The sequence below is a fragment of the Anopheles merus genome, chromosome 3R (genome assembly GCF_017562075.2).
Source record: "Anopheles merus strain MAF chromosome 3R, AmerM5.1, whole genome shotgun sequence".
NCBI classification, from domain to species: Eukaryota; Metazoa; Arthropoda; class Insecta; order Diptera; family Culicidae; genus Anopheles; species Anopheles merus.
In genome coordinates, this window is record NC_054084.1 from 24,996,368 (window position 1) to 25,004,389 (window position 8,022).

Here is an 8,022-nt window from a genome sequence, read left to right on the forward strand (position 1 = left end):
TTTCATGGTCATTAAGCAATACAGCGCCTTGCAGTTGCTTTTGAAAACATATAATTTTTCGATGGCCATGATTTCGGAGTTGAATCTCCATCGGTTGACTTGCTCACAGCCAAACCCTGCACAGCATGGAGCTCCCAAAGCGATTGCAACGGACACGTAGCCAAAGCTATAAATTTTAAGCACATTTATTAAAACAGAATTATTTTCATTATCGTTGGATATTCTCGCAATGTCCTGCTGTGGCGGTTGTCGCAAACTTTTCCATAGCCCCGCAAAAGACTCCACTTGCAAACTGGTGTGCGGTAGTATGCTGGATACGCTGGATACGATGATATACGATTGAGACTGCTACGTAAAATGCCATTACAGGATTACGCTCCGTAGGGTGAAAACAATTCACTTCTCGTGCAATGGATTTGGGAACGATATTGTGGTATTTTCATTATATCCTTTACTGAATAACGAAATCCTCTGGGTGAAAAACAATCTACCGCAGTGCGTTGACATAAACGACTCTTGGATGTGGATCATAAGCAGGATAGCAATCGAAAATGCCTATGATGATTGGCTAGGGATTGTTGAAACGAAAACAAAAAACTGTTTACGCCTGGAAGAATTCAATCGTACACATTTTTTGTTTAAGTTTAACTCATTCATTACTGATAACGTTGTACACTGACAGTGACATCTAAGGTTCGTTGATTCTAAAACTTATTTGATTAAATTAAATACGTAATTAAATAAATTGATACTATTTTATGGAACAATTTCAAATTTCACTGAATGAAAACACATTTATTTTTGGTAAAGCATTCCTCGGCTTTAATTTTCTATCAAAGCCGAAATATATTTATGTTTGATTTGTATTAATATTTAATCGTCAATCTGTCAACATCGAGCAACAACCATGGGTAGAGAGGCCATTATTGCACAAGCGTGTTTTATCCTGTGTGAAGGAATTGAAACCACGAATACATAGCCGTAGGCTATGTTTGGGGTAACAAACTCCATTGCCTTGCAAGGTCGGCAAGTGTAAGTACATGACAGATATTTGCATAAAATGTTTAGCAAACAGCTAGTAGCTGATCAAAATGTACATCAACGTTACTTACAAATCCCATAACACCGATGCTAAATAACTTAAACAAACCGTTTATTCAGCCAAAAAGGCCACGCAACAATAAGAATGAGATACAGAGAGCCATTACTTAATTTTGATGTTTCTTGTCGTGTTTAAAGTCACGTTAAATAATTTTATTTCTTAGAGCTACAAAACACTGCCGTGTGAAGAACTTTCATGCTTGAAATGTTGCTACAAAATAATAGCAAATATGGCTAATGTCATAAAAATGTCAGATAAAGTATGTCAAAGGCAGGAAAACTCTTTGAAATTCATGGCCGTTGTGCGTTCACGAGTACGAAAGGAAATGAAAAGTGGCTCATTGATTTCCGCGCTTCTTGATCAATTGACTCCAGTCACGATCCGGAGATAGTTTAGATACGACAAAGAGCAAACATATTACCGAGCAAGCACACTTTTCGCACGCTGCTTCCGATGTCGGTCGTTCCGGAAGGAGCCCGATTCGGAGAACATTCGGATACTGGTATTCGATTAAGACAAAATCACTGCATGTCTAGATGGTTCGTAGCATTAGTATACCAGTCACGTACTTGAAGTACATGCAATGGATAGTTTGATCATGCCAGGTTGGTTTACATGAAACAGTTTACAAATTTCGTAAGAATTAATTATGCAGCTTCACTTTTTTCCAATTTTTTGTATAACTATCCCTTTGTACAATTAGAGATAAAACCTTTTTTGTTTTTATAACAACAAAATGTATTTTTAACTTGCGATTTGTTAAACTATTCTTATGCATGAAACGTTAAGATTACTGATTTTTGCTGAATTCGTACATTTTGTGTTTCTTTGAGGCAAAGCAGCACTCTAACATGGCAGTCAACTCCGAAGTATAAACAAGCATTTGAATTCAGTATTGATCCGTTTAAAATGTTATCGAAAGAACAGCATACCTTTCTGCTGAATCCCAGGTGTATATTTATTTTAACTTGATTGCATCGTGTTGTAGTTCACACCTGTACACACAAAGCATTTGATGCGAAGTGGGCGATTTGGAGAATTCAATTTCACACAAACGAATACTATCCATAAGATGATTGAAGTTGGATTTGTGAACAAGAGTCGTACGAGTAAAAGAAAAATGAATGCTTCTATATAAAAGAGCTTATGCGAATAGGATAATTTTTTTAGAAAATAATAGAAGAGTAGCAATGCTTTGGAATCTATTTTCAAATTTCTGCGAGTAAATTGTTCTAATTGATATCTTGATACAGAAAAAAAAACTTTAAATAATGTTTTTAATCACAAAATGATCTTAAACTTTTTTACATTTTTAAATAAATATACTTGTTAAGAAAGATTTAAAGTTTCATTTATTGATATATATTTTGTTTAATTCCATTCTATACTCCGAAACCCAATGCGACAAAACTGAACGACCAACATTGTAGCACTGTCGCCACAATCGACCACCGCCGGTTTGGAGTTGTTCCTTTGTGCGGTAGTTTCGCATTGTAAAAGTATCCAAACCAATACCGGAACATGACGAACAGCTGGGATTACATTTGAAGCGTGATGTAACGCGCCTGCTGTCGATAAACCGAGAAAATGCAAATTCTGGCTCCCCGGTTTCTCATCGATTTGCTGTAAGCGAGTAACGGATGTGCATGCTGTCGGGCCGAAGAAAGGAAAAGTTAGACCACGCAGCTGGCGAACGGCAACTGTTGAAAAGAGGCTTAGGCTTTTACATTTCTTTGCACGAGTTGTACAAGTACTGATACAGGCACGTACAACAGTTGTCACCAAAACACTCCTCCACAGCAGCACGTTGTTGATGAAAGATTATGCAAATGTTTACAGAAATGATGTTTGTGGACGTTTCCGGCTGCACAAGCAAAATCTGTAACGTGTCGATAAAACATTGGAGCATGTTTGAACAAAACAATGGTGGGTAAAAATTTGATACTTTACGTGCTAAAGTTTAGGGCAGGATTTATCATTAAAGCTGTGTGAGTGCTGTGGGTGCGGGTGTGGGTGTAAGTACTGGATGAGGCACACGGCTGAGGAGAGGGAATATGGGGGTTTAAAACAACTTGTTTTATTTACTAAATGTTTAGCAGTGTGCACTTAACTCGTGTAGGCTGATGGAAACGACGCGCAGGATATTGACTCTGAGCTAGAAACTGTCTTTTTAGTCTTTCATAGGGTTTGATAGCTGCTGGTAACTTCTATAGCAAATTTTTCATCATTTATCAAACTGAAAAATGACAGGTATAGTATATTCAAAACGTATTGGAGGATATTTGTAGTAAAAGTGAAAGTAAATAAAAGTTAATGTTGCCTACGATTCTAGAAAAATGATCAAATATTGGTTTTATACTTGCAGGAAATAGTTAACAAATAAGTACATGTTTTGATTTTCAGCATATAATGTAAGCTATTCAATGACGCATACAAATTTTAACCTCGATAACGGCGTAGCGGTCGATAGTAACGTCATTATAACGACATCTTCCAGCGTCAATCTAGCAACTCAAAAGGGATGTAAAAATTGACGAAAAGAACAGACGTTTGGTTGACTATAATAGTTCCTTGTAACGAAGATCGCATCGTGCGCGCGATTTGCCTGAACAGGATATTCAGGAAAACACTTGAGTCCTTACCGAGAAAGTGCGTATCTGTTGTCGACTTGTGAAAGTACAATAAAGGAACAAAGATAAGAGCTAGAACAAGTGCCAGGATGCGGTCGTCTGACAATGGGAAACAGATATCAGAGCTTATGGTTCAGTGCCTTGATCGAACTTGGTCCATTAATCATCAATTAAGCTATCTTCGTCTTCAAAGAGTTATCCAATGTTTTCATATAATGTGAATGTTGGCTGCAATTATATCAGAAACACGTTAATGGAAAATCTTTGTAGTAATGCTGAAACAAGTTCTATCTTTTGTTTTGTTTATACGACATCTCTGACCAGTGTACTAACATCAGCTTAAACGAGTGACTGTGCAATATAGCATTAAAGTATTTAGAATTATTGCTTCCTTTCGCCAATAAGTCCGATTACACTTTTGCTTCCGATGTAACATGCCAGTCCCATAGGATTTTGCAATGTCCAGCATTGCAAGACAAGAATCTAGGAATGAACCGTATACCGTGTACCGGATCGTTATTCGACAACATCTTCAGGACTCAATTCGTTTGATATTTGCAATCCAACTTCAACGCATCATTTTGATTGACCACAACGAACGGACACGTATCAGCGTTTGTGCAACGTTGGCATATTTGAGAAAATGGACAAGGTTTTATTCTGGATGCATGCACTAATGCGGATTTATAAATCTCATTATTCGTCTCGATTGCAATCATCGTTTCTTGCAACTCTCTTGAAATTTAATCATGACATGGAGCTTTGGTTTGAACATAAAATAGACCCAGCTTCTTATGGTCACTTGTTTAAATGTATTTTCAAACTTAGTTTTTACGTTTTTAAAACCTAAAATTTATGATAGCTACATATCTTATAAACCCAAAATCTTCATTTCTTCAAACTTTAAGCTATAATTCCTTATACAATATTTTAAATCAACTTCTAGATATGACCAGTCAGACTGTACCTTTATGCCAGGCGGTACGGTTAGGAATAAACTAACAACCCCCAAACTTCGATTAAATCGATATGACAATAAATTTGGCTTCATATATTTTGGCTTATATCTGAGATTATCCCGATTATCGTTGAAGAATGCGAATAGACTTGGGACTCTTTTATACTTCGTTTTTAATATCAATGAAGGTAAATCGGGATAGTCTTCTTCTTCGTTCTAATATCTTGATTACAATCACTCACGTGCTGCCAAATACATTTGATCCATAGTCACTGTCATTGAGCTTGTCCTCCAATGTTTTGCTGCTTGCCATGCTGACCTTCCTTTTTACATGGGATTTTCTTGATTTCTTCCTCCTAACCCCAACCATCGCATCGTTTCGACCTTTGGCTCCGTCAGGATATTTAACCCACCTCTACTTGTTGAAGGTTTCGTTTTTTTACAGGAATTCACTACATTGTTTTAATATAACTAGGACGTTTGTAAATGTATTTAAGATACTGCATTTGGCAAATGAAACAAGGAAGTAGTTACTAAAATTTCTCACGAAAAAAGTGATTAATTGAACCAAGTATTATAAAATACACAAAATGGTCCATATCATCGATTCACACGAATGCAAAATGCTCAGTGTTTGTAAAGGATACAATATTTTCCACATATTTCACCCTTACCAACCTTCTGCATAAGTTATCAGGAAGTACAGTTTACCTCAAACCTTCTTACAGTCGTTGTAAATAAGGTATGAGAGGTATGGTCGATCAGTAACGAAGCCTGCAGAAATTGGCCCCATAGCCATGGTGCAATATAAAACAGAAAACAGGGCATTGCTATATATTATTTACAAACCAGCATGTTTTCACTGCAAGGTCCATACTTATTGTGAACGAATGACTGAATGAAATCAATTATGCATGTGTATATAAAATCCGGTATTGAATTTCGTATGAATATGTTCTTTTTAGTCAAAATGTACGCAAGTAAGGCATCATTTCATTAATTAATTAATTGTTCGCTATTTAAGATCGGGACGATTTTTCACCAACAATGAGCAAAACTTTTATTCTTAATGAACCGCCTCATTATATAGCTTGCTTCGAATCACCTACATAGTGCGAATAATTCATTGCGTAGCTCGTTTATTCGTTAGTTCCTCAACTGAAGATGCTCCTTAGCCAACTTGCTGATGAAGACTTTTTGTAGAAACGAAAGCCAATGAAGACTAGCGTCAATGCGAAAACTTTCCCCATCGAAATCAAGTAAGAGCTTCAATTTCTTCAGACGAAAGAATGCTCTCACTGCGGCAACCGTTTGCGAAAGTATCAAAGGATTTTATTTTGCGGTGAGAATGGGAAACTTTAAACGAAGAAAGATCAAAACCCACTTTTACAAATGCGAATACCGCAGACCCATTCGTTTGTAATACTCTTCTGCTTTTTACCATGTTCTTTTCCAAGTTTTCAAGCAAGCTTATGTGATGTGTTTGTCATTTTTGTTCAACTTATTTACCACGAATGAGTTAACAACACATTGTAAGATTAAATAGGCGCAACCAACAATTTAAATCACCATGTTATAGTTACTGTAGTTAGTTAGAAATAGTTAAAGCATACAGTCAATTTCATTGGATTTAAAACGTTTGAAGAATTTGAAACAACTGAAATATTTTTTTATAAAAATGCTGCTCCAAATTTCATTCAATCCCACCAAGCAGTCTGCGTTTTCATTGCATCTAAATAACGATGAAGTGTTACCAAAATTTCTAGATGCATTTATGGTTGCCACCTTCAACGATGCCTTCTCACGACGCGTACAAAATGATGTTTTTCTTTCGTTGTATTTTATCCCTTTTTTATTCATTCTCTTTGTGCGCTAATGCTCACTTCACTCGCAGTTATGCAAAACCATTTCCCCAAAGCATAAAGATGCTTCAAATGAACGGCCTTTTCAATCGAGGCAATGGTTGGTCCTTCATTGCACCCTCCATACGGCACCGGCCCACACAGTCGTTCCATGCAGCAAAACTGTATCCCATATGCAGCACATGACAGATGGGGATAGCTGGAAGCTCCATCAGCATAATGCCAACGGCAGAATAAAACTCTTCACCCACTGCGGGGGGAAGGAGTGAATGCAGAATGGAGCAGCGGATTTCTATGGAGGAGAAGAGCATGATGAAAAACTCCCTCTTTGAGTTCGATCCTCCTCAAACACTTCATAACGTCTGGTTGGTTGATGAAAGCAGTCTGGTCTAAATATTAATCCATAAATCCGTCCCCACCTCCACCTCCTCCATTGCGGGATTAAAAAAAAAAGAAAAAATACTATGCGCCATATTTATCACAAAACATTGTGTTGAAAAAGGGTGACGCTTTCAGTGAAGCCGTAGAAAGGAGTTAAAGAACTTTCATTGTTACATATGGTTTGAGGAAGTTGCGTAAGTTTTGGCAAAACATTTGAATTTTGCAATATACTTAACTTATTTGACTTATTTTGGAACTTAAGTTTAAAATTGAAACTTGTAAATGATTTTATTTCCTGTTTTAGTTGCTAAGCAAATGTAAAACATTTGTGATGTTATCAGAACATAAAAACCTTGCAATCCTTTTAGTTTAGAAAATAGGTTAAAAAGCTACATATAATCAAAACTACGATGATACATGGGAAACAATTTTCATCACTTTTTGTGCAGCTAAATGGTCCGATGACAAATTGATACAGCAAACGAGATCGGCAAACTTTTCACTTAACGAGGGTTTAAGCTAAATTTCCCATAAACTTCTTTCTGCAAGCGTCATTCCGTTTGACCAATTTCTACACGATGGCATTAGTTTGGGAACTGATTTCATGAATCGGTCCAAAATTTGCCAATAACTTTTCCAATTAAAATTAGGGTTTTTATTCGTCGTTGTCGTAGTGATTACGAATAGGATGAGATGGCAGTTTGCAACAACTATTCGGCCCTTCTACCTTGCCAGAGGGAAGCATGATTCGGAGTATAGTGTGATCAAATTAAAGGAAATACAAAGTTGTAAAATTGTCTTTTTTCTATTTGGGAGAGAAATCTATTTAATGAGCTGATCAATCAATATACAAACACCACTTAGTAGAAGTTGACGATATTATGTTTTACCTAGTTGTAAGTATCGCTTGTATGTGTTATAATTTATTTAGGAAAATAATTGCAATATCTCTATTTAATTTAGTTTTTTTTTTTATCAGACAAACTGATTTTACACACAACATCTGTTTTCCTAAAAAGCTTAGCAGTAGCTATGCATCGAAATCAGTTCATCATGCATCCAGCAACACAACAAACTACATGCATGTTG